At 38.2% G+C, this 21,897-nt stretch overlaps 1 protein-coding gene across 39 annotated transcripts in view; it reads left to right on the plus strand.

Moving 5' to 3' along the window:
- The window catches only part of RBMS3 (RNA binding motif single stranded interacting protein 3), a 1,216,467-nt gene that overhangs the window by 662,528 nt on the left and 532,042 nt on the right, over positions 1-21,897 (plus strand). The window lies entirely within an intron of this gene.

The following is a 21,897-nucleotide window of genomic DNA, read 5'->3' on the forward strand; positions in this document are numbered from 1 at the left end:
GTGTAACACACATCTGTAACCACATCACAATGAAGCCTATAATCCAACTGACAAAAATTATTTAGCCTTGAAGGGAACCCAACTGGTAATAGAATCAGGCTTATTCATAAGAAATAAAATATGTGCGGGCATCTGAGTTATATACTACACATCCCAAAACTGCTATTTTCATTGTCATCATTAATTTTGTATCATGAGGACTTAGTTCTTTTTTTTTTTTTGTAATTACTGTCCTTTGATATGGCTAAATATCTCTTTAGACATGACAAAATCCAATGTGTTAGCAGATAAGTTATTCTCATTTATAATACGTACTTTTGTTTGCATCTTTTTTTCAGCATGTGTCAAATGGTTCTAAATTTAAAAAGATTTTAGGGACTTTAAACACAACAGTAAAATTTCCTGGGAGAAAGATGGAAGCATTTTATACTTCTCCATGTCTATATATCTCATCTTCACTGGAAAATACTGTTAGCTTCTGCCATCAACACTACTATTTTCTGCACATTTTAATTGAAAAGTAACAAGTAGATAGAAAATTATACTAATCATCAGTATACAGCTTGTTGTATTTTCACAAACTGAACACATCCGTGTAACCAGCAGCCAAATCATGAAACAGAACATAACCAGCATAGGAAAAGCCCTTTATGCCTCTTCTAATTTTATTTTATTTTATTTTATTTTATTTTATTTTTTCAGTGGAGTCTTGCTCTTGTCATCTAGGCTGGAGTGCAATGGTGTGATCTTGGCTCACTGCAACCTCCACCCCCCAGGTTCAAGCAATTCTTCTGCCTCAGCCTCCTGAGTAGCTGGGATTATAGGCACCTGCCACCATGCCTGGCTAATTTTTATATTTTTAGTAGAGATGGGTTTTTACCATGGTGGCTAGGCAGGTCTGAAACTCCTGACCTCAGGTGATCCACCTGCCTCAGCCTCCCAAAGTGCTGGGATTACAGGCATTAGCAACCATGCCCAGCCACATCTTCTAACATTTAACCTCTGCCAAGAATAACCAAGATCCTGACTTCTAATACATTAATCTATATAAATACAATTGTAGACCAAAAACTTCTGTTAATCTGGTGTCTTTGGCTCTGCATTGTGAATCAAGGATGCACCCACAATTGTTGCTTGTAGCTCTAGTTTGTCATTCTCATAATGGTGTGGTATTCCATTGTTTGAATAAACCCAATATATTTATCTGTTCTATTATTAATACACATTTGGGTAGTTTCCAGTTTTTGGTTGCTGATGAATATTCTTATATTTGTAAACAGTATGTTTAGAACAAGGGGTTACTACAAGAAAAAAGAAACACAGCTTCCCTAATACTTTTATCTGATGTGGATGTAGCAGAAAAAGTTTCAAGTTTATGCTTTTAAGCTGATTGTTTACACAGAATTAACGCTAGTTTGTGCTGTATTTTGGGTAATGACTGAGTGACACAGACAAGGAAGGCACAATTTATATTTCAAGTAACTCTCAAAAATGAGTATATGCCTGCCATATAGTAGGGACAGTGCTACAATGAGACATACTGGTCTTTAATTCAGCTGAAAGAAAGATGGTGAGTGAAATATTTCTAGAGGAGACCATTAAACTGAAATTAGGCAAAGGAAGTTATGAGTAGAGAGGTAGGAAAGGAAGAAAATTCTTGGCTGATGGAATTGCAATATAGCAGGGAACATTCTAGAAACTTCCCATGACTAAATCTGGTTGTATTTAAGGGGTCACATTGGGAATGATGGGAATAGAGACAAAAAAAGAATCTGAGCTTAGTATCTCCACCCACTGATATAGTATAAATAAGACATACAAAGCATTGTGAAGGGCCAAGGAATTATTAAAACATAAGAAGGTTCTTGCATTAGTTCACTGAGATAATGTTGCAGTCCAGCAGAGCACAGTGATACCTACGGTAATGAAAGGGTTATTATGGTGTAAATAGTGTCTGTCATGGATGCTTAAGGCATAATTAAATACCAAATTTAAGAAAAATATTGGTTAAGGACACGCATTTTTTCAGTAAGTGATTGGCTTTAATACATTTCTCCTTTTCTTTCTTTTCCTTCCTTTCTTTCTTTCTTTCTTTCTTTCTTTCTTTCTTTCTTTCTTTCTTTCTTTCTTTCTTTCTTTCTTTCTTTCTTTCTTTCTTTCTTTCTTTTGTTGAGACAGTCTCTGCTGGAATGCAAATGGCAGGATCTTGGCTCATTGCCTGCTGTGTTCAAGCAATTCTCCTGCTTTGGCCCCCGAGTAGCTGGGACTACAGGTGCATGCCACCATGCCCAGCTAAATTTTTGCTTTTGTATTTGAGATAGAGTCTCGCTCTGTAGCCCAGACTGGAGTGCAGTGGTGCCATATCGGCTCACTGCAACCTCTGCCTCCCAGGTGCTGGTTCAAGCCATTCTCCTACCTCAGCCTCCCAAGTAGCTGAGATTACAGGCATCAGCCACCATGCTCAGCTAATTTTTGCCTTTTTAGTAGAGATGAGGTTTCACCGTGTTGTCCAGGAAGATCTTGAACCATTGAGCTCAGGCAATCCGTCCACCTTGGCCTCCCAAAGTTCTGGGATTACAGGCATGAGCCACTGTGCCAGGCCAATTTCTCTTTTTCTTATTCACATCTCAATGAAGAGTGGTTGCTCTTATCTTTTCTCCAGGAACATTACCAAATCATCAGATGTTTACCGTATATCTACTAGACGTAAATATCCTTCATATCATAAACGTATAAAGCATGAGGTGTCTCCTAAAGGATTATGGGATGTGATAGGTGCCTAAATACAAAGATTCACAGTCATAGACATTTCAGAAACTATGAAGACAGTGCTTTGGATTGTGAGAGTGCAGAAATCAGGTCATATTGAGACCATTATGTGGGGCCTTGTGCTGGAAGTTAGATAAATATATTTCAGCTTATTAAATAAGAGTCGATCTGTTAAAAACACATTAAGACAGCATTACATTCTTCCTGGCATGCAGGGAGCGGCTGAATTTTTGTTGCATTTTTCCTTTAGCCCATGACCTTCCTAAGTGGCACAAACACAAAAGGCATCCTAGGTGAGTTCTTTGTCATGTAAAACATCCCCACTGACTGCCTGTGGAATGAAAGGCATGCAATCAGGGGAGTGTGCACACCTGCAGTAATAAGGATTAAGGCAAATAAGTGAACCAGATGTCACCAATACTTCACTTGAGACAGCATTACACAAATTTTGCAATCTACTCTTTCTTGATTATGCTTTATGAAATCTAATTATAACATAAGCCCAAATTTTCTGACCAAGAGGTAATTAAAAGATTGTGCATGACCCCAGCAACTATTGTTTTTAAATATCTACTATAAGCCTATTATTGAGCTAGAAGACTTTACGTACTCTTTTAGGTCTTCTCACCTACCCAGTGAGGTAGTTATGTACATTTTACATAGAATTTTTTTAAGTTCTCTGGATTATACAGAGTCTATAAAGTCAGTAATCTTAACATAGGAAATTGAACTACACCACTGATTTCTGCGATTATGAACTATTTAACTAAACATTGGACAATAGACTTCCTCATATGGTTCCACAAGGATTGATCATTTGGAGTGACAAAGAACAGCTTCATCTAGTATGCGTCTCAAAATTTAATACAAGGAGATTCATGTATAGACAAAATAGCAAAATAGCTGTGGTCTCTTTCACTTGGGTACTTCCTTTTATACATTTTTAGAATTAGGAAAAAGAGGGTTATTTTGAATTAAATTGGCCTTGATTTCATCTTTTCTGCTTTTCCTATGTATGTAATTTTTTTACAAAATAAAAATTACCTTCACGGAACTAGTTCTTTCTGCATTATACGGCTTTGTGTATTTTGCCCTTTGTGGGTTTTGATTCTTTAAATGAAGCATGCATTCTTGTATTACTTAATCATAGAAGTGCAATTTAAGTGTTATGAAGTTCAGAAAGACTCTACAAACAGCTCAAAATTGTCATTCTTTTACAGACAAATCTCCCTACGAAATACATCATTCCATTCTTCACATTAGGCACTTATTCATATCAATACTCAAAGCTGTGTATCTTTTAAAAATCTTACAGCAGCTGCTATAGTATACAAAATTTCTGTTAGCATTTTACCTCATTTTTTTACCTTTGTCCTTGCAGTTTTAAAATAATACAATTTCATAGGGTATTTTACAATAACGATTTTAAAACTCTTTTCTATTTTAGCCCTTCAGAGATATTGTAGCTCATTCTCTTTGTGGCTGAAATGAAGCAAATTCTCAACAGAAGGTAGAAAAAGCAATGTATCTTTATCAGCAATTACCCACTTTGCAAACGAGGTGACAAACCACTGTACCTAGACATACTGGACTCCCATAGCTATCCTTATCACCTTGTTGATGTTCAAGGTGTAATATATGGTAGCCACTAATTTATTCACTCATTTAATGAACATGTATTGATCCCTGTGTGTAAGGTCAGGGATGTAAGAAAAAAATAAGATTTGTGCTGTACTTTTGAAGAACTCATCCTCACTATTAGGATAAGAAAAGATATAATATAGTACATTAAAATACAGTAATAATAAAATACAGCATTTTGTCATTGATGGAATTCATGATCCAATTGCCATCTCTAACAATAAAGAGATGTCCAAACTCCTGTTGGATCATAACCAGAATTAAAATTAGCTGCTTGGGGATGAGGAAAAAAAGCATCAGATATATATCAGTTGAGTAGGGATGAGGAGAATGAGGTTAGTAACATAGACAATGTTTATTTTTTATTTTTATTTATTGAGACAGGGTCTCACTGTGACACCTAGGCTGGAGTGCGGTGATGTGATCTAGGTTCATTGCAACCTCTGCTTCCTAGGCTTAAGTGATCCGCTCACCTCAGCCTCCTAAGTAGCTGGGACCACAGGCATGCACCACCATGCCTAAGATTTATAATTTTTTTGTAGAGATGAGGTTTCACCATGTTGTCCAGGCTGATCAAACTGCTGACCTCATGCCATCCATGACCTTGGCCTCCCAAACTGCTGGGATTACAGGTGTGAGCTACTGTACCTAACTCAAAGCCAATTTAGAGGAGATGAGAATGAAACTAAGTGACCCATGCCAGGCTTGGGAGCTACCACCTCATTAGCAACTATAGCAACATATAAGTTATTTGTAAACCTAATATGTTTGGAACTGTACTTGCCGATACAGGGAGAACCAAGTGTCTAAATCCATTTGGGTGCTATAGCAAAATGCTACAAACCTGGTGGCTTATGAAAAACAATAATTGATTTCTTCAAACTGCTGGAGGCTGGGAAGTTCAAGATGAAGGCACTAGCAGGTTCATTGTCTAATGAGAGCCCCACTGACTGGCTCCTAAATGGTACCTTCCAGCTTTGTCCTCACATGGTAGAAGTGAGAAGGCAGCTTTCTGGGCTTTCTTTAGTAAGGGCACTAATCACATTCTTCAGGGCTCCACTCTCATGACCTAATCACCGCCCAAAGGCCCCGTCTCCTACCACCATCATAATAGTGATTGGGTTTCAACATATGCATTTTGGGAAGATATAGACATTGGTACTGTAGCACCAAGAGTGTGCTGTAAACAGCTGACTTCCACTCTACTGAAAATGTGGCTCCGAAAATGGTTACATATGTTGCAGATTTAATGGAGTTGTCTCTTAAATACTGAGACTGCAGATGATGACAGGATTTTCAGAATCAGATTTGATGTCTTCTCAAATACCAAATGTAAATTCTGCTGTGAAGCTATGTTTACCATTACTTATTCAGTTGATGTTAGAGACACAGCTGTACTAGAATGTGCTACATATTGTGAGACCATAAGCTTCTTCAAGGAAAAAGTTTCTTTAGAAGGGAGTTCTAACAATCAGTGGTAAATATGCAGCTATATTATTTGCGAAGAATGTTGGTAACATGTTTTGCCTCTTAGAGGACTAGTCATGTCCAAAATTTACAAACTTACACTTTTTTTTGTGGCCTCTTGACTGGCCAGAGGATTGATTTTTATCTGAGCTTATTCATTATACGTAGAGACAGAATGAAATCAAGGAATGAGTAGAGATTTTGAAGCCAAATGTAATGGAATTTAAATATAAACAATGTAATTAAGCACAGTGTGAACTTGGTCAGCTAACATAATATACCTAAATTTAATTATTTCATGTTAAAAAAATGAAAACAATATCAACTAATTATGTAGTCATGAGATTTTGTAATAAAATATCAACTGTTCTCTGTCACAAGGTATTCAGTTAATAGCATATATAAGGTGTATATATGTGTGTATAACATATATATGTACACACATACATATACAATGTGTATATACATGTAATCTAATCATTAATGGGTGTTTCTGATCTGGAAAAAGTTGTCACGTCCATAAAAATTACTGAGAAATTAAAAGATGTTCATGGAGGCTTATTATGCATCAAGTTCTATACCAATCCAGGCCTTTTTAAAATGAGGTTTCATTGAAGAGAAAATTTCATGGGGGAATCAACAGACAATATAACAAATAATAAATGTTAAGAACTGGGTGATTTTATATAGGCTGTGAGCACAGCAGCTATTCAGATTTGAGAGAAATATTGGTGATCAAATAAGTCAGAACATACAGTTTAGTTTTGAAGAACCTGTATTATTTAGAAAGAAAAGGGGAAGTTGGACAACAGTGCCAAGATCACAGAGTCCTCAGCCTCAGTCAACTTGGACATTTTTTATTGGACATTTAGATTGCTTTGTACAATCTCTAAGCCAACTTGAAAACATTGGAAAATTTTGCCTAAAAATCAAGATTTCTTTCAAAAAAATCAGAAGGCCTGGAAATGCTGGGATTACATCTCTCTCTCTTTCTTTCTTTCTTTCTTTCTTTCTTTCTTTCTTTCCTTTCTTTCTTTTTTCTTTTCTTTCTTTCTTTCTTTTTTTTTTTTTTGAGACAGAGTGTCACTCTGTTGCCGGCTCCCGGCTGGAGTGCAGTGGCGCAATCTCAGCTCACTGCAACCTCCACCTGGATTCAAGCAATTCTCCTGCTTCAGTCTCCCGCGTAGCTGGGACTACAGACACATGCCACCTCACCCAGCTAATTTTGTATTTTAGTAGAGACGGGGTTTCACCATGTTGGCCAGGATGGTCTTGATCTCTTAACCTCGTGATCCGCCCGCCTTGGCCTCCCAAAGTGCTGGGATTACAGGCATGAGCCACCGTGCCTGGCCATGTTTCTTTATGGTAATATTGGTTGAACTGACAAGCAGATGTCCCTTCAATTGAAGTGTAAGTTCTCAAGGTCATCGCAGTCTCTAGCCAGTACCCATTTCAATACCTGACTAGTTTCTGCCCTAAAAATACTTTCAGAGAAGAGAAAAGAGGGAAGATAGTGAGTTGAACTTTCTTGTGTCATTTGAAATGATCATTCAGCATACAAAGAGAAATATCTAATAACTCTTTACTGGAGATTCAGGACTGAGCATTGAGGGTGAAGGCAGATCTGGAGAAGAAACTGTGAGTGTGAAACACAAAGAAATGGAAAATCACAGCATGATAATAAAGGAGATTTCTAATATAATTGTTCTTATACCGTGTTCCTAGGATCAACTCATGCCCCGTCTCAGACAGACTGAATCAGAAACTCTGAGGTTGAGGCCCTAGAGTTATGAGGAATCACCCAGTTGTTCCAATGCACATTACACTTTGAGAATTATTAGTGTAATGGATATTATGGCACCAAAACTCAAGTAGACTGAGGATTTAGCTTCATGTATGCACACTGTCCGGAACATGATGGAAGAGATGGGGTAAGTGATGGAGATAAGGGAAAAAGTATAGGCAGGAGAGAAAAAAAAACAACAAGAACCAGGTGAAGGTGGATCCCAAGGGAAGGATATTTAAAGAGGAAGGTATTTAGGAGGTCAAATCTTAGCAAGAAGTCAATTCTATTAACTGAATATTTTTTCCAATTAGAAAGTTACTGGTTACTTTGCAAAGTATTATTCCAACAGATAGAATTCAGTGTTTAGGAATTAAGCAGAAATTGGATAATTCAAGGAAAGAAGTAGATTGAATAGAGCAATCATTCAAGAAAAGTCTGGCAGTAAATGAAAAGAGAGAAACCCAGTGATAACCAGTGTATGGAAGGAAAGGATTTGCAAATGTTTAAGGGCAGGCAGAGGGGAAATAGCCCTGGCATTGGGGAAAAAGAATGTAAATTTCAGAGAACTATAGGTGAAACACAGGGAAACAGATCACAGACATGACAGGGATGAATACTAATTAGAGATAAAAAGAGAAGCAGTAGCTTTCTTTTGAGATAGGAGAATGGCATGTGGCTAGAGCTGAGAGGCAACATATTTAAGTGTTGGCAGAGTCTGGGCTCTGAAGCCACTCTGTCTGAGATTGCATCCTGCTTTTGCTACTTTCTAGTCATGTGACCCTGGGAAAGTTATGTACCCTGGCACCATGTCCTTATTTGTAAAATGCAGCTAGAGACAGTGCCTACCTCATGGGTTTGTTGCAGTGATTAATATGAGTTGAAAAATGTAGAGAACTTAGAAAAAGTTCTGGTTTCTAGGAAGTGTTATAAAAGTAGGTGCCAACTAAATGAAAGACTTTGGGGTGGAGATGAGAGGCTTTGAAAGGGAGATCCATGAATAACTGAGAGGCATTTAAAACCTCCAAAATCTGACAGCCACTTACAGAAAAACTTGAGAATTGATACTACATGGTTTGGCTCTAGAAGGCCAATGGTTCTGGAGATGGGGTACTGTTCAGGGTCAACTCTGTAGAATAAATGAGCTGATGGCAGTGAGAACAAGAAATGCCAGGGTCAAGATGTGGTCAGCCAGGTATAATGGCTGTCTTGGATGATGGCCAGGAAAGGAGAAAATAGAAAACAGGGTAGGACAGAGGTACTGAAGTAGAGTGGTGGATTCTGGTGGAAAGGTTAGGAGGGACAACCATCTGGGTAGGTAATGGAGACAGCATTCCAGTGGCCTGGAGAACAGGCTGAGCAAGTAATTAGGTATTGCCAGGAGGAGACTGAGTGAAGAAGAAACTGTGAAGTGACTTGGAGTACAAGTTAGAAAGCATAAATGCTAAATCATGTGCTTCCTTAAGGCCTTTGGAAGCACTGAACTGGGACATGCTTGCTCTATCAAATGGTTGTAAGATAGTAGTATCTGAGTTAACCATTTTATGCTATAAAGTAAATGTAGAGGAAATAAGGGAGGGTTTAATAAGGGAAAGGAATCAATTTTAACATGTCACACACTGTGCTAGAAGTTTTGATACATACTATTTTATTTCATTTTTACAGTTGCTATAGAAAGCAGAATATAGAAATTGTATTATACAAATCAAGGAACAGGTGTTGAGGGGTTGAGTAATTTGCCCTAGGTCATATGGATGGTAGAATTCAGATTCATGTCTATATTAACTGATTCTAAACCTCATCCTCTTTCTATATTACATGTGCAAATATTTTTTTGAGATTTTATTTTTTTTTAAATTATAAGTTCTGGGGTACACGTGCAGATCTTGCAGGATTGTTACATAAGTATACACATACCATGGTGGTTTACTGCCTCCATCCCACTGTCACCTACACCTAAGTGTTTCTCCTAATATTATACCACCCTAGTATCCCAACCCCCTTATATCTCTCCTCTAACCCCTCTTCCCCAAACAGACCCCAGAGTGTGGTGTTCCCCTCCCTGTGTCCATGTGTCCTCATTGTTCAACACTCACTTATGAGTTAGAACATGCCATGTTTGGTTTTCTGTTCTTGTAAAAGTTTGCTGAGAATATTGGTTTCCAGATTCAACCATGTCCTTGTAGAGGACATGAACTTAGCCTTTTTTGTGGCTGCATAGTATTCCATGGTGTATATGTGACACATTTTCTTTATTCAGTCTATCATTGATGGGCATATGGATTGGTTCCATGTCTTTGCTGTTGTAAAACAGTGCAGCAATGAACATAGGTATTAAAGACACAAGCATACGCATGTGTCTTTAAATAAGAATGATTTATAATCCTCTGGGTATAAACCCAATAATGGGATTGCTGGGTCAAATGGTATTTCTATTTCTAGATCCTTGAGGAATTGCCATACTGTCTGCCACAATGGTTGAACTAATTTACACTCCCACTAACAGTGTAAAAGCATTCCTATTTCTCCACATTCTCTCCAGCATCTGTCTCCAAATTTTTTAGTGATTGCCATTCTAACTGTCATGAGGTGGTATCTCAATGTGGTTTTGATTTGCATTTCTCTAATCATCAGTGATGATGAGCATTTTTTCATATGTTTGTTGGCCACATAAATGTCTTCTTTGAAAAGTGTCTGTTCATATCCTTCACCCACTTTTTGATGGGGTTTTTTTTTTGTAAATTTCTTTTGGTTCTTTGTAGATTCTGCATATTAGCCCTTTGTCAGATGGGTAGATTGCAAGCATTTTTTTCTCATTCTGTTGGTGGCCAGTTCATTCTAATAGTTGTTTCTTTTTCTGTGCAGAAGCTCTGAAGTTTAATTAGATCCCATTTGTTTATTTTAGCTTTCATTGCCATTGCTTTTAGTGTTTTAGTCATGAAGTCCTTGCCTATGCCTATTTCCTGAGCAGTATTGCCTAGGTTTTCCTCTAGGGTTTTTATGGTGTTAGGTCTTATATTTAAATCTCTAATCCATAAGGAGTTAATTTTTGTATAAGGTGTCAGGAAGGAGTCAAGTTTCAGCTTTCTGCACATGGCTAGCCAGTTTTCCCAACACCATTTATTAAACAGAGAATCCTTTCCCCATTGTTTGTTTTTGTCAGGTGTGTCAAAGATCAGATGTTTGTAGATGTGTGGCATTACTTCTGAGGCCTCTGTTCTGTTCCATTAGTCTATATCTCTGTTTTGGTACCAGTAGCATGCTGTTTTGATTACTGTAGCCTTGTAGTATAGTTTGATGTCAGGTAGCATGATACCTCCAGCTTTTTCTTTTAGCTTAGGATTCGCTTGGTTTTGCAGGCTCTTTTTGGTTTCATATGAAGTTTAAGGTGTGTTTTTCCAGTTCTGTGAAGAAGGTCAATGGAAGCTTGATGGGAATAGCATTGAATCTATAAATTACTTTGGGCAGTATGACCATTTTCACAATATTGATTTTTCTGAACCATGAGCATGGAATGTTTTTCCATCTCTTTGTGTGTCCTCTCTTATTTCATTGAGCAGTAGTTTGTAGTTCTCCTTGAAGAGGTCCTTCATATTCTTTGTTACTTGCATTCATAGGTATTTTATTCTCTTTGTAGCAATTGTGAATGGGAGTTCACTTGTGATTTGGCTCTCTGTTTGTCTGTTATTGGTGTATAGGAAAGCTTGTGATTTTTGCACATTTATTTTGTATCCTGAGACTTTGCTGAAGTTGCTTATCAACTTAAGGAGATATTGGGCTGAGATGATAGGGTCTTCTAAATATACAATCATGTCATCTGTGAATGGAGAAAATTTGACTTCCTCTTTTCTTAAGTGAATACCCTTTATTTCTTTTTCTTGCCTGGTTGCTCTGACTAGAACTTCCAATACTGTGTTGAATAGGAATGGTGAGAGAGGGCATCCTTGTCTAGTGCCAGTTTTCAAAGGGAATGCTTCCAGTTTTTGTCCTTTCTATAGGGTATTGGCTGTGAATTTGTCATAAGTAGCTTTTATTATTTGGAGTTACATTCCATTGATACCTAGTTTATTGAGATATTTTAGCATCAAGAGCTGTTGAATTTTTGTCGAAGTCCATTTCTCCATCTATTGAGATAATCGTGGTTTTTGTCTTTGGTTCTGTTTATGTGGTGAATTACATTTATAGACTTGCATATGTTGAACCAGCCTTGCATCCCTGGGTGAAGCCTACTTAATAGTGATGGATATGCTTTTTGATGTGCCCTTGCATTCAGTTTGCCAGTATTTTATTGAAGATTTTTGCACTGATATTCATCATGCATATTGGCCTGAAATTTTCTTTTTTGTGCATTTCTCTGCCACGTTTTGGTATCAGGATGATGTTGGTCTCATAGAAAGTGTTAATGAGGATTTCCTCTTTTTGTATTGTTTGGAATAGTTTCAAAAGGAATGGTACCAGCTCCTCTTTTTACATCTGGTGGAATTTGGCTGTGAACCTGTCTGTACCTGGACTTTTTTTGGTTGGTAGGGTATTAGTTGCTGCCTCAACTTCAGACCTTGTTATTGGTCTATTTAGGGTTTCAACTTCTTCCTGGTTTAGTCTTGGGAGGGTATAATTGTCTAGGAATTTATCCATTTCTTTAAGACTTACTGGTTTATGTGCATAGAGTTGTTTGTAGTAATCTCTGATGGTAGTTTGTATTTCTGTGGAATTGGTGCTGATATCCCCTTTATCATTTTTTATTGCATCTATTTGATTCTTCTCTCTTTTCTTTTTTATTAGTCTGGCTAGTGGTCTGTCTATTTTGTTGATCTTTTCAAAAAACCAGCTCCTGGATTTATGGATTTTTTGAAGGTTTTTTTGTGTCTTTGTCTCCTTCAGTTCTGTCCTGATCTTAGTTATTTTTTGTCTTCTCCTAGCTTTTGAATTTGTTTGCTCTTTCTCCTCTAGCTCTTTTAATTGTGATGATAAAGTGTTGATTTTAAGTTTTTCCTCACTTCTCATGTGGGCATTTATTGCTATAAATTTCCCTGTAGACACTGCTTTAAATGTGTCCAGAGATTCTGGTATGCTGTGTCTTCGTTCTCATTGGTTTTGAAGAACATCTTTATTTCTTCCTTCATTTCATTATTTATGCAGTAGTCATTCAGGAGCAGGTTGTTCACTTTCCATGTAGTGTGGTTTTAAGTAAGTTTCTTAATCCTGAGTTCTAATTTGATTTCACTGTGGTCTGAGAGACTGTTTGTTATTATTTCCATTCTTTTTCATTTGCTAAGGAGTGATTTACTCCCAATTATGTGGCCAATTTTAGAATAAGTGTGATGTGGGATTGAGAAGAATATATATTCTGTGGATTTGGGGTGGAGAGTTCTGTAGATGTCCACTAGGTCCACGTGGTCCAGAGCTGAGTTCAAGTCCTGAATATTCTTATGAATTTTCTGTCTCATTGATCTGTCCAATATTGACAGTGAAGTGTTAAAATTTCCCACTCTTATTGTGTGTGAGTCTAAGTCTCTTTGTAGGTCATTAAGAACTTTCTTTATGTATCTGGGTGCTCCTATATTGGGTACATATATATTTAGGATAGTTAGCTATTCTTGTTGCATTGATCCCTTTACCATTATGTAATGCCCTTCTTTGTCTCTTTTGATTTTTGTTCATTTAAAGTCCATTTTATCAGAGACTAGGATTGCAACCTCTGCTTTTCTTTGCTCTCCATTTGCTTGGTAAATCTTGCTCCATCCCTTTATTTTGAGCCCATGTGTGTCTTTGCACGTGAGATGGTCTCCTGAATACAGCACACCCATTGGTCTTGAATGTTTATCCAATTTGCCAGCTGTGTCTTTTGATTGGGGCATTTAGCTCATTTACATTTAAGTTTAATATTGTTATGTGTGAATTTGATCCTGCCATTTTGATACTAGCTGGTTGTTTTTCCTCTTAGCAGGCACAGTTTCTTCATTGTATTGATGGTCTTTACCATTTGGTACATTTTTGCAGTGGCTGGTACTTGTTGCTCCATTTCATGTTTAGTGCTTCCTTCAGGAGCTCTTGTAAGGCAGGCTTGGTGGTGATGAAATCTCTCAGCAATTCCTTGTCTGTGAAGTATTTTATTTCTCCTTCATTTATGAAGCTTAGTTTGGCTGGATATGAAATTCTGGAGTGCAAGTTCTTTTCTTTAGGGATGTTGAGTATTGGTCTCCACTCTCTTCTGGCTTGTAGGATTTCTGCCGAGAAATCTGCTGTGAGTCTGATGGGCTTCCCTTTGTGGATAACCCAACCTTTCTCTCTGGCTGCCCTTAGCATTTTTTCCTTCATTTCATCCCTGATGATTCTGGTGATTATGTGCCTTGGGGTTGCTCTTCTTGGGGAATATCTTTGTGGTGTTCTCTGAATTTTCTGGATTTGAATGCTGGCTTGCATTGCTAGGTTGGGGAAATTCTCCTGGATAATATCCTCAAGAGTGTTTCCAGCTTGAATTAATTCTCCTTGTCACATTCTGGTATATCAGTGAAGCATAGATTAGGTCTTTTCACATAATCCCATATTTCTTGGAGGCTTTGTTTCTTTCTTTTTACTCTTTTTTCTCTAATCTTGGCTTCTTGTTTTATTTCATTGAGTTGATCTTCAGTCTCCGATATCCTTTCTTCTGCTTGATTGATTTGGCTATTGAAACTTGTGTATGCTTCACAAAGTTTTCATGCTGTATTCTTCAGCTCCACTAAGTCATTTACGTTCTTCTCTAAGCTGGTTATTCTAGTTAGCATTTCGTCTAACCTTTTTTTCAAGGTTTTCAGTTTCTGTCCATTGCATTAGAACACGTTCCTTTAGCTCAGAGAAGTTTGTTATTACCCACCTTGTGAAGCCAGCTCCTGTCAATTCATGAAACTCATTCTCCATCCAGTTTTGTTCCCTTACTGGTGAGGAGTTATGATCCCCTGGAGGAGGAGAGGCATTCTGGTTTTTGGTGATTTCATCCTTTTTGCATTGGTTTCTTCCCATCTTCAGGGATTTATCTACCTGTGGTCTTTGAAGTTGGAAACTTTCAGATGGGATCTCTTAGTGGATGTCCTTTCTGTTTATGTTGAAGCTATTTCTCTTTCTTTTTTTTTTTTTTTTTTTTTTTGTTTTCCTTTTAACAGTCAGGCCCCTCTGCTGCAGGACTGCTGGAGGTCCATTCCAGACTTTTCTTGCCTGGAACAGCAAGATTGCTGCCTGTTCCTTCCTCTCTTAGCTTTGTCCCAGAAGGGTACCCACCAGATGTCAGCCAGAGCTCTCCTGTATGAGGTGTCTCTTTGGATATATGGGGGGTCAAAAGGCCCTTTGAAACAGTCTGTCCCTTATCAGAGCTCAAGTGCTGTGTTGTGAGCTCAATGGTTCCCTTCAGAGCTACTGGGCAGAGACATTTAAGTCTGTTGCAGCAGAACTCACAACCGGCCCTTTGCTCAAGTGTTCTGTCCCAGGAAGGTGGGACTTTATTTATAAGTCCCTGACATGCTGCTGCCTTTTCTCAGAGATGCCCTGCCCAGCAAGGAGGGAGTCTGTTCACAGTCTGCTTGCAGAGGCATTGCTGAGCTGCTACAGGCTCTGTCCAGCTGCTGTTAAACTTCCTTGCCATTTTGTTTACACAGGTAAGGTTAGAGCTGCCTTGGTAATGGCAGACTGCCTCAGTAATCCTGGACTACCTCAGTAATGGTGGACACCCTTCCTCTAACTGAGTTGGACTGTCCCAGGTTGAGCGCAAACTGCTGTGCTGGAGGTGAAACTCTCAAGCCAGTGGGTTTCAGTTTGCTGGTCTTCATGGGGATAGGACCTGCTGAGCCAGATTACTTGGTTCCCTGGCTTCAACCCCCTTTTTTTCAGGGGAATGGGGGGGCTCTGTCTCACATACATTCCAGGTGCCAGCTAAAACAGCTGCCTGATTTGTGCTAGAAACCCTGGCACCTGCTGAAAAGACCACCCAGTTCTGTTCTGGAAACCTGTGGTACTTGTTGGCCTGGCAGGAATCATCTGGTCTGTGGGCTGTAAAGATGGTGAGAAAAGTGCAGTATCTGAACTGGAGTGACAGAGTGGCCAGAAAAGTCCCCAATGGCCTCCACTGGGTGTCAGGGTGGGGGTTCTCTGGGTCATTGCACTTCCCAGGTGAAGTAGCACCCACCCTGCCTCAGTTTGCCCTTCTTGGGCTACACTCACTCTCCAATTAGTCCCATTGAGATAAACCTCATACCTCGGTTGGAAATGTGGAGATCACTTGCCTCTGCATCACTCTTACTGGGAACTGCACTCCAGAGCTGTTCCTATTAGCCCATCTTGATGGAAGTCTCCTAGTTGATCAAATATTAAAGAATGTTAGTGGCCAGGCATGGTGGCTCACACCTGTAATCCCAGCACTTTGGGAGGCCAATGCAGATGAATCAGCTGAAATCAGGAGTTTGAGACCAGCCTGACCAACATGGAGAAACCCCACCTCTACAAAAAATACAAAAAGTTAACAGGGCGGCATGGTGCATGCTTATAATCCCAGCTACCAGGGAGGCTGAGGCAGGAGAATCACTTGAACCTGGGAGGCGCAGGTTGCAGTGAGCCAAGGTCATGCCATTGCACTCCAGCCTGGGCAACAAGAGCAAAACTCCATCTCAAACAAACAAACAAAATAGAACGTTAAATATGCGGAAATGCACTGGAATCAGTTGTAGAAAGTACTCAGATGGATGTGAGATTTCTGACTGTCTTGGTATGAAAATCCCTTTCTCATAAACTTTTGCTACGGTGACAGGTTATATATATATCTCCAAACTGCGTAATACAATTATATAACCTAAAGTATAGCCCAAGAGTTACTCATTCTAAGAACTACCAAATTAGTGATTTTCTTTTGATTTTAGAACTTAAAAGTATGCATATTTGGTCTGCTATTTTTGTGCCGGATTTATATCTATTTCTAATTAAAGAACAAGTAAGGGCACAAACCAGTTGCTGATCATTATCTGCTCGCCATTTTCCTGACAAGATTCACTCTAATTCAATCAGACTACTACTTAGCAACTAGTTATTTTAAGTGGCAAAAGAGGTTTACATAGGTATCACCAGTGTTTTCTTTGGACTTTGTTTCCAGAAGGTATCTGAAAACAAATTTCAAAGCAGCTATACTTGAGTTGTAAGTTGCTAGTATATTGACTAAATGAAAAATATTATCAGGCAAAATTCTGAAAAGCTTCACAGTCTACTCTTTTCTTTTCTTTCTTTCTCTTTCCCTCCCTGCCTCCCTTGCAGCCTCCCTCCCTCCCTCCCTCCCTCCCTTCCTTCCTTCCTTCCTTCTTCCTTCCTTCCTTCCTTCCTTCTCTCTCTCTCTCTCTTCTTTCTTTTGTCTTTCTCTGTTGCCCAGGCTGGAGTTCATTGGCATGATCTCTGCTCACTGCAACCTCTACCTCCCAGGTTCAAGTGATTCTCCTGCCTCGGCCTCCTGAGTAGCTGGAATTACAGGCATGCACCACCACACCTGGCTAATTTTTGTATTTTTACTAGAGACGGTGTTTCACCATGTTGGTCAGGCTGGTCTCAAACTCCTGACCCTGTGATCCGCCTACCTTTGCCTCCCAAAGTGCTGCGATTATAGGCATAAGCCACCACACCCAGTCTACCATTTTCAATATAAAGCATTATATGAACAAAAAATTGTTTGAAGTTTTAAAGTAGTTCCCCATATACATAGAAAGTCATCTTAGTCTCTGGAGTATTGCAAATAACAAACCACGTTCTTTGCTGTTTGCATGTTAGTCTTTTGGAGCAGTGGTTCTCAAAGCACCATCAGCAGTATCAACCTCACCTGAGATTTTGTTAGAAATGCAAACTCTCCAGGCCCACCTTATATATACTGAGTCAGATTCTGTGGATAGAGTCTAGCAACCTGTGTTAATAGGCCCCCAAGAGGTTCTGCTGCCCATTAGATACTGAGAACCACTTCCTTTTGAGTACAAACTCGAAATGCTTCTTATAGCCCTAGGTTCCTGGTGAAGCTATTTGTAGCATGGAAATAGTAATTTGCTAAGTAGTAATATATTGACCTGAAAAAAATTCATGTTTTTGAAAACAATTGTTTTTCTAATCTCTAAAACACATACAAATCATTCCTCATTGACAATATATTGCCCCTTCTTCAAACACTTCCTCTTCTAGGAACTTTTCTTCAAATCTCCCAGCTGGATAGTCTTATTCTGTGTTCTTTGCAAGGTACTAACCCCAAGTGGTATGTTAATAAAAGATATTTTAGTTTGCACAATAGACATGTAAAATTTACTTGATGTGGACATGATTACAGAGTTTGGCTGTCTACTGGGGGAGAGAAACACTGCCCAGATGACAAGACCAAGGTCCAGGTTCTGGATTTTTTGTTGTCTGCTCTTTGTAACACTCTGATACTTCTAGGTTTCTGTTGTCATACACAGATGTTAGATGAGAAAGAGCTTGCAGGTCTTAGATAAAGGCTTGGAGGGGACAAGTGCAAAATCACTGAGCAAAGCGTTCTAAAAAGGAGTCTTGCCTGATGAATCCTCTTACCTCTGTTCCCTTTCGCAAAGCTCAGGAGGCCTTGGAGAAAAGATTATTGTGTTAGTTTGTTAGGGCTGCCAGTACGAAGTACCACAGACTGGGTGGCTTTGTGAACGTGCATTTTCTTGCAGTTTTGAAGTGGGAAGTACGAGATCAAGGTATTGGCACTGTTGCTTCTTCTGAGGCCTCTCTCCTTTTATAAATGGCTGTCTTCTCTCTATGACTTCACATGGTGATTTTGTGCCTGGCTCTGCCTATAAGGACAATAATCACATTGGATTAGGTCCTATCGCATAACCTCATTTTACCTTAATTACCTCTTTAAAAGGCTCTATCTCCAAATACAGTCACATTCTGAGGTAGTGGGGATTGCAATTTTAACATATTAACTTTGAAGAGACAAAATTCAGTCCATAACAATTATGCATGGCTGTGACGACTCATTCATAGATTGAACTTGTTAATGCTTCAGAGTATAAATGGGTTGTAAACATGGAGGTGAAAACTGGCTGATGTATTCCATCAGACACAAAGATAGCCCTGCCACATTCCAGCTGGGTCCCTAAAGCTACAGACATGCTCCATTACCATCCCCAAATGCCGAAGAATGAATGAGCCATCTAGAAGAAGGCAAACAACCACATTTGCTAAAAGGATAATGTTTCATCCATTAAATAAATGTGATACCTTTTTCTAGTCTGGTATCAATATAGAAGGCATGTGAAAAATGAGTTAGCTGAGAGTTAATTGACTGCGGAGACTCTATTTTCAGTCTCTGCCTGTATTTTCTGAATTAATATACACAGTGGGTGATTCAGCAAAAAGGTTTAAAAATAAATTCTTTATTGAAAGATGCCACCAATTTGATGTCTTCATAATTCATGAAGAGTAGACCCATAATAGCTCTATTTTCTCTTCAACTTTGAAAATAAAAGATGCCATTAGTTTAAATTAGGCTTGTATGTGGAATAATCAAGTGTATCAGCAAATATAGTTTGACTCAGATGCTGTTTAAGACTAAGAATAAATGCCAGAAAATAACTGGCTATTTGTTTAAAATAAATAAATATGAAAATTTTATTGACAAGCTAGGGTAAAAGTATTTTAAAGAGTTGATAGACAATATATAAATTTATAAAATTCAGTTACAATAAGCAAATAGTTACTGTAGAAGAGCTATTCTTTTAAAGCATACTCTTAGAATATAAAGAAAATGTTATTAGACACCTGGCTATATTTGTAGAATATATGAGCACTCAGGATAGTCGGTGAATATGTAGGTATGGGGTTGCATATTTATATGCCAAAAAGCATCCTTACATTGCCGTATGGGGTTTTTTACCTTAGCTGGAGAAGGCCCACATGGAAAGAATTATAGCATAAAATGTGTTTACTTCATTTATTTGTTTCCCCTGAGAAGTTCAAACCCCCAGGGAAGTAGACTGTGGATAGTATTTTATCTCCTCTAGCTGTGGGAAATGAAAGGATAGAGAAGTGAATTGCATTTGTCTGAAAGCTTCCAGAGCCAGGAGGCACATGGGACCAGTGCTCAGGTGTCTATTTCCAGGCATTATTCAGGAATTTGGTCTCATAATTTTCTCTAATATTAGATTTTTGTTTCCACTGGTCGGTGGCATAAAGAAAAACTTTATGAAACCTTAAGGTCTTAATCCAAACCCTAAGAAGGGAAAGAGTAAGAAGTTCTATACATGAAGGAATATTTTTTACTTCGGAAATCTGTATTTTCCTTCAGAGTGTATAAAATTATGTACTTTTAACCTGTAGAATAGTTTTCATTATAATCTACTAGTATATTTTGACAAAAGCATCATTTCACAGGTACGTTATATTTGTGAGTCTTGTGTTTATGGTGGTTAGGTCTTTTTAAAAAAAAAATCTAGGCCAGGCGCGGTGGCTCACACCTATAATCCCAGCACTTTGGGAAGCCGAGGCAGGTGGATCATGTGGTCAAGAGATCGAGACCATCCTGGTCAATGAGGTGAAACCCCGTCTCTACTAAAAATACAAAAATTAGCTGGGCATGGTGGTGCGTGCCTGTAATCCCAGCTACTCGGGAGGCTGAGGCAGGAGAATTGCTAGAACCCAGGAGGCGGAGGTTACTGTGAGCCGAGATCGCGCCATTGCATTCCAGCCTGGGTAACAAGAGTGAAACCCTGTCTCAAAAAAAAAAAAAAAAAAAAAATCTAAATCTTATTTACCTACATCAGTTGTTGACTTTGCAGACCATGAAGAATACAGAACCAGTCATGCAGGAAGTACCTGTTTGTCATCCTGAGAGTTCAGACACGAACTGTAACCAGTGGCCCATTAAGTACCTTCTTTTGTTGTTTAAAGCATGTTCTAGGTTTGCCGATTAATTGTTAATGCAGAATCTTGTAACAGAGCCATGGAATGAAATCCCTTTTACTCCAGTCATAGCAGATATTGCGTCAAATACTCTGAGTTGTGTTTCATTGTTTTGTGGTTCTGTGCTATTGGAAAGTCTTGCCTAGATAGTGTTTAGAAATAAGGAAGTCAAGAAATAACTCGGTTTGCTTTTCTGGACTGCGTGTGTGATTTTCCATTTATAGTAATGTGGTAATAATTTCTGAGAAGTAAAATTCATTTTCTTTGTTTATAAAAAAGTTACTTGTCAAAATACTCACAAATACTTTCCATAAGAAAACATTTGACCTTTTTTTTTTTTGCTGTAAAAATGACTAGATATGCTATATTTAATGAAGTAGAGGACATTCCTGTAATATTGATATAGTAGGACAATATGCATGCCATTGACTATTGTTGATAGTCCAGTTGTGAGTTGTAATTCACTATACAACACAGTAGTGTTTAATTTCATATTTAAGACAGAGCTAAATTTCAATTTAGAAGGTTCTTATATAAAATTTCAGGAACACCTTTAGAAACCAATTAAGAAGGATTTTTGTCTTAAGTGTTTTATGTGCTTGGTGTAAGATAGTTACACCTGTTCTAATTTTTTTTCTTTTTCTGATTTTTACTTCTCACATATTGTATTAATGGTGCTTGGTATGGAAAAAAAAGATGTAGTAGCATTTTCTTTTCTTGTGTCTTATTTTCTACTTTAAGATACATATAATTTTTCAAATATTTATTTACCTTAATAGCTCAAACCTAGTAAACATTACAGCTAGTTAATGGGTGTGATTGTAGGTACCACGAATCATTGTCTAGAAAAGAGACTGTTCAGATATGATATTATTTTGCTGATTATTTTCCCAACAGAGAAACTCTTGGGGTGAAATAGAGCTCCAAAAAGAGTGTTTTTGGGAGGATGGGAAAGGGGGGATTGGGAGTTTTTAAAGAGAATAATCTTGTGTGGTAATAGGCATGAGGTAACAGGCATTTTGATAATATGAAACAAACAAAATAGCTTTGAACGGTGAGTGTCTACACAACTAGATAGAGTGAGAACATAATGAAATCCCTGACATTTAAAACTAACAATGTAAATTGTAAATGTATATTATCTTTTAGCAAATAACTATGCCTTTCAGTTTTCTCGGTGGACGATTTTGACAGTCTACTAATGTTTGAATATTTCAGGACAGAGTCTTTACCCCCTTCTACTTCTCATCATTTTCAGAGAATGCCAAGGGCTGGAGATATTTTTATATAGCTGATAGCAGGGAGAGGATCACTGAAAGAAA

Source organism: Callithrix jacchus, chromosome 17, assembly GCF_049354715.1.
Source record: "Callithrix jacchus isolate 240 chromosome 17, calJac240_pri, whole genome shotgun sequence".
In the NCBI taxonomy this organism is placed as follows: domain Eukaryota; kingdom Metazoa; phylum Chordata; class Mammalia; order Primates; family Cebidae; genus Callithrix; species Callithrix jacchus.